This window comes from Narcine bancroftii, chromosome 8 (genome assembly GCF_036971445.1).
Source record: "Narcine bancroftii isolate sNarBan1 chromosome 8, sNarBan1.hap1, whole genome shotgun sequence".
NCBI lineage: Eukaryota > Metazoa > Chordata > Chondrichthyes > Torpediniformes > Narcinidae > Narcine > Narcine bancroftii.
Window position 1 is genome coordinate 60,394,591 of NC_091476.1, and position 18,526 is coordinate 60,413,116.

The 18,526-nt window shown below is 44.7% G+C and overlaps 1 long non-coding RNA gene across 1 annotated transcript; it reads right to left on the reverse strand.

Moving 5' to 3' along the window:
- Positions 1-3,301: 3,301 nt before the first annotated feature.
- Positions 3,302-10,224, reverse strand: LOC138740740 (uncharacterized). The gene is made up of 2 exons (XR_011343146.1): positions 10,118-10,224; positions 3,302-5,753 (listed from the first exon to the last, which is right to left on the reverse strand). It is a non-coding gene; the product is annotated as an uncharacterized lncRNA (long non-coding RNA).
- Positions 10,225-18,526: the final 8,302 nt, after the last annotated feature.

The following is an 18,526-nucleotide window of genomic DNA, read 5'->3' on the forward strand; positions in this document are numbered from 1 at the left end:
TTTGGTGGAAGCATAACAGTGGCGGGGTTTGGTGGAAGCAGTCCACAAACTGCAGGCGGACCCGAAGCTGCAGCGTCAAAGGTCGATTGGTGAACAGACTGAGATCCGATTGTGATCTCGGGTAGAAATGCGATTCAGCACATTTACAACACAGGGGAGTGCAGTTAATACGCCGTGTTCAGCACAGTGAGAGCAAGAGGGTCTCCAGGGAAAGATGAGGGATGATGGAGTGATGTGGATCAGGTCCTCAATGAATATTTCTCATCGTTGTTCACTGAAGATATTGTAAACATAGATTTCTGGGTGGGACACACATACTCCAGACCATATTTAGTTTAAGAAGGAACTTTTGATGATAACAGCAGGTAGAACAGTGGACAAATCCCCAGGCCTGATGACGAGTATCCCAGGCTGCAGGGACGTGAGAGAAGAGATTGCTGACAAAGATGATGGACCGAGATCCAATTGAGATCTCGAGCACAGTTACAACACAGGGGAGTGCAGTTAATACTTCGTGTTCAGCACAGCCATTAAACACATCAACAACAAACAAGTTCACATTAGTTCTCTCTAGAAGTAAAAGTTTGTGTGTGAAATATTTCAAGGCGGAGACAAGATGGGAAGGAGAGGGTTAAGTTAAGTTCCCGTGTCGGTCCAGCGGTCACGAATGTAACAGCGAGACGAAGATGAGACCAGGCAGTGGAACCACATTGTCAAACACGCCCGGAATTACCTGCTTCCCGAAGCAGTGCTGATCAGGGAGAAGTGACCCCGAGAATGCAATGGCCAGCGAATGTTACCGGCTGCAGCTCCTCTCCACCACCCCCCACCTCCGACTCCCATACCAGACGGATGGTTGGGAGCAGTAGTCGGACTGAAGGACAGGAGGCAGATCGACTTTAGACAGGAGGGACAGGGAGGGGGGTTTCCCACCATAGGCAGGGCCGGCTCGCTGTTACATCAGGGACCGTTAACATATTTCTTGAATGCACATATACATATGATACATATATAGGCTATGTTGTGTGACAGGCGACCGTCATAGTTTTCATTATGTATTTACATCTGACTTTAGCTTCTCATGTTAAGTAGTTCTTAAGTATTTGATTTTTTAGTTTCACATTCGTACTTGTATCATGGACTTTCCCTTGTTGGTGCATTGCTATTTTATTTCCTTCTGTTATTTCTGCTGCACTTTGTTGTGATTGGCAGGATTTTTTTATAAGGAACTTGAATTTTTTCTTGCAGAATAAAATGCAGCTGCAGCCCAGCAAACAAAAAAATCTAGACAATATAGTGCAGAATATTGGAAATATGGATTTGTATCAGCACCAAATAACCAACAGCAACCAATGTTCCTACTGTGTCTTGTCAAATGAAGACAGGAAACATTTCCAATTTCATTTGAAGTAAATATGCTCTGATAAAGGAGGAAAAACGTTGCCTCTTCAGTCACTTTGAGAAAACTTACAGAAATACAAAACCATTGGAAATATGTTTGCTCGCACTTCACAATAATCCAGTGATGGTTTTCATGCATCATACCACATCTCATTGCTGACTTCTAGATCTGGTAAGCCTCATACAATTGGAGAAGAGCTTGTTCTGGCAGCAGTGAAGTTCTACACACTTTACACAAGTCACCTAAATGAATGATTAAAGCTATTCCTCTCAGTGATAACTGTTCAAAGAAGAGTGAATGAAATGGCTGAAAGCATTGAACGCACATTGTGTGAAATGCTTAGGGCAACACCATTTGGCTTACCAATGAGTCCACTCTGCCAGGCAATGAATCTTTGCTTCCTGTTTCGTCAGAGATGAAAGTTTGGTTCAAGAGCTGTTTTTTGCAAGACAACTAGAAACAGATACAAAAGGTAAGTCAGTTTTTTTTGTGTTGAACATTCATGCTTGGGGCACCTTTGATGACAGGTCATGATCATGATAAAAGCTGTACCTGGTGTGTTTACGGTGCACTGCATAATCCACAGGCCACATCTGGTCACAAAAAAATCTAAGTGGTCAACTTCATAAATCATTAAGCAGTTAGCACAGCAGTAAATAAAATCAAGGCACATGCTCTCAAATGCATGACTGTTCGGACAGCTCTGCATTGAGAATGATGAAGATTTTGAATATTTGTTGTTGCACCCAGAAGTTAGATGGCTGTCAAAAGGAAACTGCCTGAGATGTTTATTCAGTGTTTAAAATAGTTGTTGAATTCTTCCAAGACTCCAATTCTGTAAACAATATCAAACATGACATTGTTTACTTGTCAGATGTATTCAAAAAGTTCAACGAAGTTCAATGAAGTTACTTTGCAACTACAAGGAAATGAGGTTAAACTTATCAAAGTCAAAGCAGCCCCCTCCACGTGTCTGTCCAAGTTACAGTTATTCATACGTAGCATAACCCGTCATGAGCTCTTCCAGTTTCCGAACCGCTCTGAATTGGAGTCAGAGAAGAGCATACCAGTCATCGACTTTCAAATGAATTGTGCACACCTGGATGAGTTGCATTCTGACTAAAATACTCGTCTGGGTGATCAATCCATTCCTAGATATCAGCAGTGAGAATTGATTTCACTCCAAAATGACAGTGAGCTGAGACAAAGTTCAAAAAACCATATGAAGATTTTTAATTACAAAAATAATTTCTGACTGCTACTCTGCGCTGTCGAATAAAGTACTTTATTCCCTTCCTAACATCATATTTAGTAGAGCAAGGCTTTAGGGCAGCTGCCCAACTTCTTTCGAAGCAAAGAAACAAACGGAAAATGACTGAACGCCTGATGTTGAGAAGCTGATATCCCTGCACCAAGCATATCCATCCCATTAAAACTGTGAAGACAATGTATTTACAGGTGAGATGTAAATTCACCCTTTCATATTGCTAAATAAATTGGTTGACTTTTTTGTGAAATTCATCTGCCTGTTCATAAAATTAGATTTGCTCTTGTTTTAAATTCGCAGTAGACCTAATACCAAGAAAGAGGTGTGTTTGGTTTTTGTGTGTGTGTGTGTGTGTGTGTGTGTTTGTTGTGTGTGAGAGTGATCGTTGTGTGTGTGTGTGTGTGTGTGGATGGGTGGGGCACTGGGCATGTGGCCTGGGAGCCAAGGGAGCAGGCCAAAAAAATTTGGAAACCCCTGCCAGGCCCGCATTACTAAGCGACCTCAGTGTTGTTTGTGATGTCATGTGATAACTTTGCACGTTGAACTTTGAATATGCAGCGGGTGTCAGTGAGATGAGGAGTAGCCTGTGTGAGAAACAGAAGTACATTCACAGAATTTGCTTGAGACAAAAATTGTGAACAAAGAACATTTATTGTACAACAGTGCAAAGTTGGGTGCTTCCCCTTACCCTGGGAATACACACACACACTGGGGCTCATCCAACTTTTATACAGTTTATTTCAGTATAGAAGTACCCTCCCCCTTACATTCTTCTGCCTCCTGGATGAGTTTGGCATTAGGCAATCCTGTCTGCCTACGTGCTGTTTCTGTGAACTTGGAGGACCAGGGGTCCTCCAACTCTTATATGCAGAACTTGCTAATTCTGTCTAAGGCTTACTAATTACATATGCGGAACTTGCTGACTCTATCTAAGGCTAGAAGACCCTTATCTTATTCAGACGAACTTTATTTCCTACATTCTATTATCTACCCTCATTCTATTCATACTGGCTTTATTCATTACACATATATCCATACTAGCTTACTTCATCTCTCATATTTTCATATTAGTTTTACTCATCTCTCACAATCCTCACTTTTCTTTTAGCTACGCTTCGTGAATTCTCAACTGGAATGTATTACTTGTAAACTTGGTCTTTTTCCCAACGAGTCAGTAAATGAACTGCAGTCTCAGCATCATCAGACAGAATTTGGGAAATTTACATCCTTTGGGTAATAATGATCTGACGAGGGGTCCGTTGAATTAAATACTGCACACAAGTCTTAAAGCAGGGGAGCAGCATAATGGCCAGAATAGCAAGTCCAGCTGCTATAAGAACTGTGGGTATCAGACTCCAGTTACCAATAAAAAGTCTAGTCCATCCCACACCGGACCAAGGTTGCCAAGTCTGAACCTGGGCATGGGAAGATTTTCAAACTCCTGAAGAAGTGTCTTTAACCTCCTGACCGTTGTGAGCATTGTCATTAACTAGTCTTTCACAAACGCTGCCTTCAGCAGCCAACGAGTAATTGAGAGCCAGGCGGTTTCGTTGAACTGTGGCTCGCATCTGTCGTCTTTCTTCAGCCCATAAATTCAGGGCCATCACTGTCTGTTTGGTGATGATCTCCAAGGCTGGAGTCTGCTTAAACGATTTAAATGCCAAGCAGCTGTGGTGTTCTGGAGCAGTTTATGTCGTTTACAATTGGAACTCCCCTTACAGTGGTGGTTCTTAACATTCCAAATGTCTGTGTGACCCAAAGGATGATTTACAGGAGACCAAGTTGAGGAGGGGTGTTTCTTGTCACTTAACCTGTGAGTTGCAGCTTGTCTGCGAACATTAGCATAAGTATCACTGAACCTGTGAGTTGCAGCCTGTCTGTGACATTAGCATATGTATTAACTCTACCTCTGCTACATGTACAATCCTGACTAACATTCTGTCTGTCATTGTCCCACCATCTTCTTTGTGCTATCTCTTTAAAACTCCTCTTTTTAATATCTGTAGAGGCCAGAATACAAATCAAATCTACTCCCCTAGGGCCATTCTGTTCCCCTGGTCCATGTTGGGATCCTATATTAACCCATACTATGACTATACTCTACACCTGCACCCTGTCTGCATTCTAAAGGTAAATAATTGTCACCTCTGCTGCCCCTATTCCAGGAGGACTTAATACATTGTGAGCAATTTGGTGATTTCCCAAAAATTGGGAACCAACAAGTAAACAAAACAGCAAATGATGAAAACAACATTACAGCACTTTTTCCCGGCGTAGTGTAACTTTCAGATCAGAAGGATGAAGGACTGCACACCAGGTGGACCTGTCGTGCAGTCCTCCTCCCATGGACCTGGAATCCGCCCACCATTTAGTTACAGACGGTGCAGAGGTATTACAGGATGCAAAGTGAATACATACACGATCATCAGAGAAGTAGGGGGCGACTCCATCAGTCGGTCCATCCACAAACAAACAAAGGAACCGTGATCGACAATAACATATTTATACAAGCTGCACTTGAGGCAGGTGACCGAGGACTTCTTTGGTGTAACGCATTGGGCCATGTCCCCCACAGGCAATTCCTTTGGATCGTCTTCAACATTACAAATCCAATTGCTGGCACCAAAGCAGCTGTTAAGCCAGATCAACAGGAACACAGGGCAGAGAACCTAGAACAAAGAATTCTGACACAAGTCACTCACGATGCCGTAAGCATTCAGTATTTAAGCACATTAAGTCATCCTGCCCTGCAATAGCAACCCACCAAGTGTTACCCTGGGCAGGTGTCACTATTTCCCCTTTTACAGGAGGGCCACTAACTGGTGGTGCCACCCATACCTTTTGTCCAACATTCTCTGGTTCAGGAATGGGGGAAGGAAACACTGACGGTTCCTCTGGAATAGGCTGTAGTTCAGAAGCGTGAAGAAGTCGGTGGAAAGGTGTACCTCCCTTTAAAGGGGAATGATTCAAATTATCGACTGCCTGCTGCAGCACATGGTACCATCCCTTCAGAGTCCCCTGTGGTGTTAACAAACGAATTTGTTCCTTCAGCAAGCCGTTCATCCGTTCAACTAAACCTGCAGCCTGTGGGTAATAAGGAATATGATGAACCCATAGGATACTGTTGTCATTTGCCCAATCACAGATTGTCTTCCCAGAGAAGTGCGAGCCATTATCAGACTGAATTTCCTCTGGTACATCATAACGAGAAATTAGATGGTTTAGTTCTTGAATAGTGCTAGCTTGGTCAGCTGTCTTGGTAGGAAAAGCAAAGACTAGGCCCAAAAAGGTGTCAACCATTACCAGGACGTAACGTTTACCCATACATTCCAGCAGGGGACCAATATAGTCAATTTGCCAGACCGCAGCAGAGTGAGCTCCCCTACTTATTCAGCCATGCGGACCAGGCGGAACGGTGTGGGACTTTACTAGCTGGCAGGCTGGGTATGTACGTTCGACCTCGTGGACATCATCCTGATGGACGGTTAAGGCATGTGTATGGACCCACATAGCTGACCCCTTCTCCCCCAGATGGCCACTCTGTTCATGTGCCCATTGAGCCAGGGGAACAGGATCGACGTGGCTGATCGTAGCAAGCTGATCTGCCACCACATTATGTTGGGCCATGTTTGTCATTGCAGTAGTATGGGCGTCAACGTGGTATACAGTTATCTCCCGATGGTGGGAGGCATCCCACAACAGCTGCCACAATTGTTTGCCCCATACAGGACAGTCATGTATCAGCCAGTCATTCTGCTGCCAATCAGACATCCATATCACAAGTCCATTAGCCACAGCCCAGGAATCGGTATACAGGCGGAGAGGGTGATCATGGGGGTCTAGTGGTAAGGTGACCGCCTTCAACTCAGCATACTGGCTAGAGCCACCATCCCCCTCCTCTGATAAGTGAGTTCCTGACTTGGGGTGGTATGCTACTGCCTTCCACTTCTGCTTTCCTTGCACCCATCAGCTACTACCATCAGTCCTCTTGTTCAACTGGAGTGAATGAATCATATGGTTTACCCCACTGAACTGGTGAAGGGGGTAAAGGAGGGGACAAGGCGGGTTCAACGTCCTCATGAAGAGACGGAAGTTCAGCCACCTCTTCGTGTATGCGGCTCACACCTTCAGGTCCGCTAGTGGCGTGACTCTGAATGTACCACTTCCATTTAACAATAGAAGACTGCTGAGCCCGTCCAATCTTTAAATTAGCATCATTAGCCAGGACCCAGTTCATTATGGGGAGTGCAGGTCGCAACTGAATACCTGCATTGCCTGTCATTCTTTTCATCTCCAGCAGGGCCCAGTAACAGGCTAGTAATTGTTGTTCAAAAGCAGAACTACAAGTGGCAGCCTCAGGCATAGTTCGTTACCAGAATCCCAGTGGGACTTGGCGACCCTCTTGTTTCTGCCAGAGGCTCCAGGATGCCACCCGATCAGTGACGGAGACCTGTAATTCGGAGGGGGTGTTTGGGATGCGGAAGAGATGGGCAGGGCCTGGAGAATAACCTTCTTGGTGGATTGGAATGCCCTCTCCTGATTGTCACCCCATGAAAAATCTGTTTTCTTTTCTGTAACCTTATACAGAGGATGTAAAAGCAACACCAAGTGTGGAATATGACGTCGCCAGTATCCCAATAACCCCAGGAAACGCTGGGTCTCCTTTTTATTAGCAGGCCTGGCTAGGATTGCGATCTTATTGCGAACCTTATCAGGAACCACCTGTTCTCCAGCATGCCACTGAATCCCAAGGAAAATAACCGTCTGGGACGGGCCCTTTAACTTGGTGGGGTTAATGGCCCACCCCCTCTGCATCAGGGCACCTTGGATATTCTCCATACCTTCTCGTACCATCTCTTCCGTGGTGCATTGGATCATCACATCATCAATGTAGTGGTGAATTGAGAGGGAGGGCGACACTGGTACTGCCTCCAAATCACGGGCAATTAGGCTGTGGCAAATAGTAGGAGAGTGTACGTAGCCCTGAGGGAGGCGAGTGAAGGTATATTGGCGCCACTTCCAGGTAAAGGCGAACTGATCCTGTGAGACCTCAGCTATAAGAATACTGAAAAAGGCGTTAGCGAGATCAATAATCCCGAGTTTCCATTATCAATTTTTTCAATAAGGGTAACAATGTCCGGGACTGCCGAAGCAAGTGGTGGGGCATGTTTATTTAAAAAACGATAATCAACTGTCATTCTCCAGGAGCCGTCCGGCTTCTGGACAGGCCAAACAGGGCTATTAAAGGGCGACTTTGCAGGCCTCACTACCCCTTCTTCTTTCAAAACATTAATGGTGGCAGTAATCTCCTCCTGCCCTCCATGGAGGCGATATTATGGAATGCATACAGGTTTTGAGGGGGGTGGCACCACCTCGGGATCCCACGGCCTGACCCACCACTAATCTTTTTGTAATAGTCCGAATTCCGAATCACCCACCGTGGCACGGACTTTTATTTCCTTCACCAGGGTGATCGCTCCTCCCATCCCTTCTATTCGAAATGTGGGTCCGTTCCAGAGGTCGGGGTTACCAGGAATCACCGAGTGCTCTGCACCGGTGTCAACTAAAGCCAAGTATTGGCGATCATTACCCCCACCCCAGTGGATTGTTAACGGTATGTAGGGCCGCGGATCCCTGTGTGTGCGCCGTGTCTCAATGGAGTAGACACGGAAATCCTGCCCACACCTTCAGGCTTCAGAAGGGTTCGGGGGCTTCCAGGCTATTGTTATCCTTAAGAGCCTGTTTAATCCATTGTTGTAGCACATCACGGGTAACTGGGGCAGGAGAAGCTGGCTCGATAGGAGCAGCAGTGGGAGCAGAAGGCACAGCTGGGCCAGAGGACCCAGCAGCTGGGGATGATGTTCCCCTGCCTTCCTCTTATAAAGGGCATACAGGACCGCAGTAGGTTTCCCATCAATATCACTTTTAGGTATGCCTAACTTTAACAAAGTTAGAAAAAGGTCCTTTCTTGTCAGTCCGTTATTAGCAGTAGCCCCTCTCCTTTCATCCTGTCTGTCTGATTTAACCTGGGTTGTACGTGAGTGGATTTTACCTCCGAACTCCAATTCTTGGAGTCCAGATAGGGCATGCACTGCCTCAGACATAAGGTGCCCTATTAGCAGACTAGTTACAGACAGGACCAGTCCCCGTACAGTAGATTGGGCTGAACGAACCAATCGGGTATGCATTCCGGCTGTGAATAATTCTTCATCGGGGCTCCCCCCATGTATCCACAGCCTCAGGCATACAAAGCAGAGGCCACGGCCTGTTGGCAAATCACTGCTATACCCTCCTCTGGTGTGCCCCAATTGTTCTGCAAATGCAAATCCCAATCTACTGGTGACAGATATACCCGTAACAGGGCTTCTCCTAGGGTACCAAGCAAATAGTCTACACCTCTCCTTCTGCCACGTAATTCGGCAGTGACTCGAATATCAGTAGTTAATGATCTTAATCCAAACAATTCCTCAGGGGTCAGGTATATGCTACCTCCCCCTTGCTCCCAAATACTCAGGAGCCAGGTCGCCAAAGTATCTCCTGACTTTTGCCTAAATCAATCTCCAATGGCGGCCAGCTCTTTTATAGTGAAGTCACGTATTGTTGTTAACGGTTCCCGACCCCTGTTCCCACTCTGGCCCATAGGGCTCTCTACCTAATGGCCATCCCGTTGAGGGGGGAGCCCACTGAGCATAAGCAGGGGTTCAGGAGTCTTCCCCTGGGTCCACTTGGGAGGTTGGGGCACCTGTTCCTTCAATTTCTACAATTACATCATCCCCCCTTTCGCCTTCATCTGCTTGGGAAGTCCACTGCCTTACGTGGCGGGCTTGAACAGCGGAGGGAGAGGGGAGTATGTCAGGCACATGCCGAGGGGTATCTGCATTATTACCATTATCATCATACCAGATATTCCTGTCCCAATCATCAATTACATCAGGATCGTCGCCATTCATTATCATGGCACGAATACGATGTGGATCAGGTTCTATCCCTTGGTTTTCCTTATTCGCAAAAAGCTGCTGCCGGAGTTTAATATTATGGCAGATCGTTTGAATATGGTTATCCTCACATTCTTTGGCTCGGTCCTGACTGGTGCTAACAATTTTGCTCATCATCGAGCAGCATTGTCACATAGTCTCTACTTCCTCCTCTAGTTGTTTTCTCTTATGTTCAGACTTCACTTGCTGCTGAACTAATTCTACTTCACGCTGAATGGCGCAGTGTAAGGCTGTGGCCAACAGCCAAAAACCGTCCGTCAGCATCCCCATTTTTTTTGGAAACTTACTTTCTCGAAAGAGAGTGGCAACCCACTCTTCCAGAGATGCACTTAAGGGATCTAACCTTTCATCCCAACTGATGGGTGGTCCCAACAAAGACAGGGTATTAGCCAGCATGCCAAACCCATCATCTTTGGAAGTCCATCCCAGAATCAAAAACTGCTCAGGGCTCACCTCTTTCTTTCGGCGAAACATCTTGAGACCAATCCTGCTCTCAGCACCAATTGTTCTGGGTAAACTTGTACCTCTCACTTTGTTCGTTTTAGATTGGTCACAGTGTTTGAGCTACCAAAAGAAAACAGAGACACACACCGAGAACACTTCAGTTTACACAAATCTTCATTACAAAGTCTTAAGCAGATTTCAAACTACAATATGCAAGCCCTCCCTAATCATACTTAACAATGCCTGGACTGGTCCCAACTGCGAAAGCGAGGCAAGGACGGCACACTTGTAGTAGGTTGCCAGGGCGCTGGTAGCAGCTTCTTCACCTCCCCCGACCAGGACGTTGCTCGGACTCTGGCTGTTCTTCCTTCTTGACAAGGGGTGTTCCCACCCCTCGGAGAGTCTAAACTTCAGCAGCAGGTCCACAGGCTTATATACCCCAAAAACAATTAATCATGCGCCTACTCCTTCTAACATTTGTCAGTCAAAATCAAAACTGAACATACCATTCTACAATTTAGAAGATTAATTATTAGGGAACCAGGATGCTATGATTACCTGGTTTATCTTGTAGATACAAGGACTTATTAAACCTTCTCGAGCAACACAGGTTGTGACCAATTCGTCAATTTCAGAGTGTCGCATTTGACAACTGTTTTCCCTGGGCCTCACAGTGGAATTCCATTTCAAAGTGTATCTTCAGCTAAATCCCCATGGCTGAGTTTAATTACATCTGCTAGTTCTGACAGTAAGGTGACCCGAGTGTGGCCCCAGTGTCGTCAGTTCCACATAAGCAAAAAAGCATCTGGCCACATGGTTTTAATCCTCCATTACAGGGCATCTCCTGCACATTCACAGCTACATGTTGTCAAAATATACAGCTTTACATGCGGGGCATTTGGCCACCTGAAGGTGCCTAGAGAGTGGTGGGAGTGTGGAATAAACTGCCAGCTGAAGTGGTCAATGTGGGCTCAATTTTAACATTTAAGCAGAATTTGGACAGGTACATAGATTGGAGAGGTATAAAGGGATATCGATTAGGTGCAGGTCAGTGGGACTAGGCAAAATAAAAAGATTCAGCAAAGACTAGAAGGACCGAAAGGGCCTATTTCTGTGCTGTAATGTTCTATGGTTCTATGACTCTACCTGTCCTGATGCCTCTGATATTTTGTTCCTGCTTCCACCACCTCCTTTGGCAGCTCATCCCAGTCACCAACTACTGTGTGAAATATTTACACCTCAGATCCCGTTTAAACCTTCTCCCTCTCACCTTCATCCCATTCCCTCCAGTTTTACACTCCTACTGTGGGGCACAAATCCTGTTCATTAACTCTCTCCCTATCTGATCTAATGTTCTGTTCCTCTCATGTTAGCCTCATTCACTCGAGGGAAACAGGAAACACCCAATCCAACCTCTCCTTGTAACTCAGACCCTCCAATCCTGGCACCATATTGTGAATCTTTCCTGCCCACTTCCCAGTTTAATCACATCGATCCTGCAGTGAGACAACCAGAACTGCTTATCACATTCCAGGTTTGGACCAACCAGCATCTTGTACAAATGGAACATCACTTCCCAACTTCTGCACAATGCCTTGGCTGATGAAGACAAGAATGCCATCCACCTTCTTCCCCACCCTCTCTACCTGTGTCACCACTGTCAGAAACTGTGTACTTGTACCCGAAGGTCTCTCTGCTCCACAACACTCCTGACCTGGCTTAAATTTCCAAAATGCATCACCTCACATTTGTCCAAGTTAAATTCCATCTGCCGTTCCTTTGTCCACTTTCCCAGTTGACTTTCCTCCTGTTGTAACCTGAGACAAACTTCCTCACTGTTCTCTCCACCACACATTGTAATGACCTCTGTAAACGTATTGATCCTGCCACCTATATTCTCATGGAAATCACATAATTAATAAATCTGATAAGCAACAGAAAACCCCGCACTGATCCATGCGGCAATCACTGGTCACAGGCTCCATTCTGAAAAGATGTGGGGATGCAAAATGGTGTTATAGATGGGGAAAAGAGGATTCAGAGGGTCACAGGACTGGGGGAGGTTGCAGAAATCATGAGGAGGTCAGGGCCAAGAAGGGGTTTGAACTCGAGGACAGGAATGCTAAATCTGAGGCAGTGAAGCACCGACAGGAATGAGATTGATTAGCTGGTTGAGTGGTGTCACAACAACAACTTTGTACTCAATGTTCGCAAGATTAAGGAATTAATTGTGGGTTTATGGAAGGGGAAGGTAGGAGAACACAAACCAGTCCTCATCAAGGCATCAGCAGTGGAGAGGGTAAAAGAAGTTCAAGTTTCTAGCTGTCATCAAATCTTATCTATCCTGGGGCCATCATGTCAATGCAATCATGTAGAAGGTATGTCAGCAAAGAACCATGAAAATTTCTACAGCTATTCTATGGAGAGCATTCTGACAGGCTGAATCAGTGTCTGCCAAGGTATGGGACAGGAAAAGGGTTGTGAACCCATGGGCATTAGTCGTCACTCCATTAAGGGCATTTTAAAGAAGGGGTGTCTCAAGAAAATAATCTCAATCATCATGGACCCTCACTACCCAAGCCATGCCCTTTTCTCAAAGCTGCCATCAGGAAAGAGGTACAGGAGCCTGAAGCAGCCCACCCAAATGGTACAAAAACAGCTTCTTCCCCTCCACTCATCACATTTCTGAACGGACAATGAACCTGAAGACAGTACCTCACTTTATTTTCTCTTTTTTGTATCAATGATTTATTTTTAATTGGTCCTGAATTGAGATTCTAAGTTGGAGAAAGACTAATTTTGAGGAAATTAGAAAGGATCTAGAAAGTATGGATTGGGTTAATTTGCTTTCTGGCAAAATGTGTGTTCAGTAAGTGTAAGGCCTTCAAAGGTGAAATTTTGAGAGTATAGAGTTTGTATGTTCCTGTCAGGATTAAAGGAAAAGTTAACATGCATAGGGAACCTTGGTTTTTGAAAGATATTGGGGATCTGGTTATGAAGATGAGAGACATATCGCAGGAATAGGCAACAAGGAGCAAGTGAGGTACTTGAGTATAATAATGAAGGCAAAACATAAGAGGGAAATCAGGAGGGAGAAAAGAAGACATGAGGTTGCTTCAGCAGACAATGTGAAGGAAAATCCTCAGGGTTTCTACAGGTATATTCAAAGTGAAAGAATAGTTAGGGACAACACTGGTCCCTTTGAAGAACAGATTGGTCATCAATGCATAGTGCCAGAAGAGATGAGGAAGATTTTAAATGTTTTTTCTTGCATCAGTTTTTGCCACAGAGACTTGGGATATAATGAAAACAAGCAGTGAATTTGTAGAACCTGTTTTTGCATTCTTAAAAACAAATGAAGGTAGATAAATCCCCAAGCCCTGACAAAAAGGTAGACCTTCGCATTTTGAGGGATATTGTAGAAATTTCAGGGGCCCTGGCAGAAATATTTAAAATATCCTTAGTCACAGGTGAAGTGCCAGAGGATTGGATGGTAGCTCATGTTGTTTTGTTGTTTAAAAAAGGCTCCAATAGTAACCCAATAAATTATAGGTTGGTGGGCCTGATGTCAGTAGAAGGCAAATTATTGGAAGGTGTTCTAACATAATCTACGAGTATGTGGATGGCCAGGGACTGCTTAGGGAAAGTCCAAATGGCTTTGTGCATAGTAGATCATGTTTAACGAATCTTAAAGTTTATCAAGGAGGTTACCAATAATGTTGAAGGAAAGACTGTGGATGTTGCCTACATGACCTGCCTTTGTCAAGGTCCTGCATCGGAGGTTAGTCAGGAGGATTATGATTCATGGTGAGGTAGTAAACTGCATTTAACATTGGCAAATATAGTAGAAGCCAGAGAGTGGTAGAGGATGAATGGTTCTCATACTGGAGGCCGGTGACTAGTGGTGTGCCTCAGGGATCAGTGCAGGGATCAGTTTTTTTTGTCATATCTATCAATGAGCTGGATGGTAATGTGATAAATTTGATCAGCAAGTTTGCAGATGACGCAAAGATTGAGGTGTTGTGGAGAGCGACAAAGTTTCACAAAGCTTGCAGAGGGAACTGGAAGAGCTGGAAAAATGGGCAGAATAATGGCAGATGGAATTTAATGCAGACAAGTGAGAGGTGTTGTAAGGTAAAACATCATGAGATGGGAATGTGTAGGGAGTTACCCGGTACAGGGCTGTAACAAGAAGGGGAGGTGTCCTTGTACTCCTGTTAGGTAAAACATCATGAGATGGGAATGTACAGGGCTGTAACAAGATGTGAATGCATCCTTGTACTTACAAGATAAGAGAGACATTGATGGATTGAGAGGCAGGAAGCTAGCAGGGAAAGGATAGCAACAGTTTTAGTCATTGGACAAGTAATGATATGATGATGTTCTAAGCACATATCCAAGGGTATAAAAAATCACCATTTTGCTGATAACGGCAGAATGCATTCTCCGACTAACATGGTTGGTCGCAAGTGTTACAATCCGGTAATAAAGAACAAAGAACCCTGATTTTGACTCAGTCTGGTGTTTGTCTCACTCATTCATGAACAAAGCAGACCTAACAATTTGGTGACCCCGACGTGATGGGTGAGTGAACACTGGACGACGGTTTCTGTTTTTTCTGACAATCATCTCAGCCGGCTGATAAAAAGGTCCAGAGAAGCCTGTTTTAACAAAATTCTCTTTTTTTTAAAATCTTTATGATTGTCAGTAAGAACTGGAGATCGGACAAATTAGACGACCACAATTGAAGGTCGCATGCCAGGATTGTAACACGTAAGTGATTACAGACAAGATAAAAGTCCTTAAGGTGTTTGAATGACATTTATTAAGTGCTTCGCAAGAAACTACTAGAGTTTAAAAGTCTTTATTGTGTCGTTGCAAAGTCCAATAGAGTGAGAAGGTGGTCTATAAACAATTGAGGACCTGAGTTTTCTGCCCTAAACTGGTTATTAAGAGGAGAAATCTCCCACGTGAAGGTTGGGCTTTGAAAGAAAACAAAGGTTCAGGCTTATTGGCCTCAATTGTATCTGAGAGACTGACTTATAAATGTCCGGTAGGTATGATAATGTCTGTACACTTGAGAAGTTAAGAATTTATTTCCCCAATTCGCCGTGGTGGAATACCACAGCAGACACTAGAGACCTTGAGACAACAAAAAAAGTACTCAGGGACGCCTGCCTGGTGAACAAGAACGACGACAGAAGGCTGCGACAGCTGTGTCCGGATCAGGTAGGAGATATTAATGAAAAAGTTGACAAACTCCTAAGAGACACCCAGTTTATTCGAAATACTTTTGATAAGTTAAATGAGGGTATTCCCAACATCACCAAGGAGATAAAGTTACGTAAATTCATAGATTGGTACAGGGAAACAGGACAAAAGTATAGCCCAAATATTTGGTTTTCTAGTTGTAATTTAACTTTCAGACCCCTTTGGGAAAACAGAGAGTGGAAAACGAGCAATCAGAGTATACAGGACAGTCTGAAGTCAATTGGAGGACAAGACTTAGAGACTGTTCTTTTAAAAGATATTAGTCATCCAGCTTGCAAGGAGACATTTTTAAAAGCAATTTTCGTTGACATAGATCCCCTAAACGGACAAAAACCTAAATTAAAACAGGCATTAGAAAGCGGTCCCGCAGCTATGGCTGTACAGTTGCCTGCTAAGACTTTTGACCAAGTTATTAAGGAAATTAATCAGGAATTAGAGGAGCGAAATACCAGTAATGCGGCATTGGAAAAACAAAAAATGCTCCGAAAATGTGTAGACCGCTGGAGGAAGAGGGGTTGGTTACCCGGGGGCACTGAGATGTTCCTGACAGGTGAGGGAAAAAAAAATTTTAAAACGTAGAGGCTTAGATAAGCTGGAAGAAACAAAACACAGAAGGGAAAGGAAAAGTGCCTGTTTCCAGTTTCCAGCCACGAAGTGTCCGGGTTTGCTCTCTCCCTCCCTCCTTTCACCCTCCCCCTCTCTCTCTTCTCCCCCCCCTCCTCTCTCACCCACTCCCCCTCCCAATCCCAATCTGTGGCGGTGCTGCCCTGAAATCCCCAGGTTGGGCAGGGCAGAGAAATACAATTTGGTTTTAATTTTGTGCCCACAATTCCAGCTCCGCATCAAATGGGATCCTGTTTTATCCTCTCTCCCTCCCTCTTTCCCGCACCCCCACCATTGCGGGATCAGGGCAGACATTGTGGGCTGACGTGTAGCTCACTCGAGGTGGGAGGGAAGGAAGGAGTGATAGTTCCCAGTGGTGGGAGACCCAATCTGATCCAGACCAGTGATCACAGGATGAGAACTTTTTAAAACCTTTGAAACGAAAGTGTTAATCTGAAGACTTTTCTCCCAGTGGGGCCAGTGCAAGGCATTTTCTCTCTCTATCTCTTGTGCTCTGTGTATCTGCCTCTCTATCTCTTTCTCTCGCTATGCTCTCTCTCTCTCTCTCTCTCTCTCTCTCTCTCTCATAGTCTCTGGATGTATGTGATGTCATGTATGTACTCTGACAATAAATCATTTATAAGTGAGTCTTATACAATTATACAAACGGGACACAGAAAACAAAATCTTTAATCGCGAGTCAGCAAAAAAGAGGGTGAGAGACAAGGAGATGCAGTACCGCGATGTCCTAGCTATATTCGAAGAATTTGGTCTCCCTGATTACCCACCTATTATGGCCCCTGTAGAAATAGCTTGTAGACCCCCACCCTATGCATATGTGGAGTCACAAGGTACCCCTGACACCCCAGATGGGATCCTGGAGTCACGTCCCTTATATCCAGATATTGAGACACTGGGGTGTGACAAGAACCTCGGGAATAGGGACACATCAGATGAGGTACAGGCCCCTTTAATAAAAATAGAAGGGGGAGTAATAGATGTAGAGACCCCTCTGGAGTCCAAGAAAATAGAAAAGGAGTTAGAGATACAGAAATGGAACATGAAAAAGGTTCAGGTTAACATTAAAAACTTAACCAGAGATATTAATGTGTTGGGGCAGATCAGTGAGGATCAAAAAGAATTAATGGTAGGTGTATTGAAGGAAGTGGAAAAGATAACTACAACACTGTCAGGAGAAATTAAAGCTGAAGGAATGGTAATAGGAGTAAAGGACGAAAAGTGTAGTACAGATGAGGAAACGAGATACGATCCACCATGGGAGGAAAGTAAAAGGAAAAGACTCGGGAGGGAGAAAAATAGACATGCCTACCTGGACATAGTTAGGACAAAAGAGAAAGATGTGAAACAACTAAACTATGGCCGAAAAGATTATCTTAGAGATGAACGTGACCAATATACCTTTGACCCTGAGACATTGGAAGCTGATAGGGACAGTGACAGTGACGAAGAAGAGTCAGAACAAGGTGGGATAAATAAATGGATGCCAAGAGTAAAGAAGGAGCAGAAATCCCCAAAATTGAGATATCAATGCCCATTACTGATCACGGGACGGGGAACTCAAAAATATGTACCCTGGTCACGAATGGACTTAGAGAGTTTAATGAAAAAACTACCTCCGTTGAGTAATGGGGCTAGTCCATGGATTTCTTGTTTTGAGCGAGAAACCTGCCAAGAACAATTAGCACTCGCAGATGTCAGAACTATCATGATAAAATTAAAGGCAGAAGGGGCCCTGAAGCAAATAGAGAGAATAGTAAGAAGCAGTAAATTGGGGGATGAAATAGAATTTAACCCACTTCGGAATAAATTTTGGGAAGCACTTAGAGAAACATTTCCTACACCCTATAGTTTGGATGCCTTGGTAACCCTTCAACTAAAGGAAGGAGAGACTGCACACGAGTATTTCACTCGAGCATGGGACTTATGGGAAACAGGGACTGGAGAAAGACCCGACCACAGCCCCTTAGGAAGGGCTCACTTTCGTAATGGGATAATAAACGGACTACCTGCTACGGTTCAAGCAAAATTAAGGGACATTGTGGGAGTAGAGACAATGTCAGAGGATTTGTGGAAAAGACACCTGACACATGCAATCAAACGACATCGTCAATCAGAGCATGCTAAGTCAGAAAGTGCGTCCCAGAAGGAGGTGGACAAGACAACCGATAAATTGGTGAGAGCCATAGAACATATAGGGGTTAAATTAGCGGCCCAACAGATAGTCCCACAGGTCATGGGGCCAGTGATAAATCCGGGACCCCAAGTAAGAAATGGTTGGGAAAGACAGCTAGGTACAATGTATAGAGGGGAACATGCAGTATGCTGGTACTGCCAAAATCCTGGACACTACCAGCGGAACTGTCCGGAGGCTGGGAGAGCAAGGGGAAAAAGATTACCCTCTATTAGAGGCTATCGGGGAAGAGGAGGAAACTTAAGAGGACAAGCAAGGGGTAGGGGTGGACACATTGATGGGCCCCAGAGAATCGGGGGGTGGCAGAGTGATCAACAAGTCCAGGCACCTCA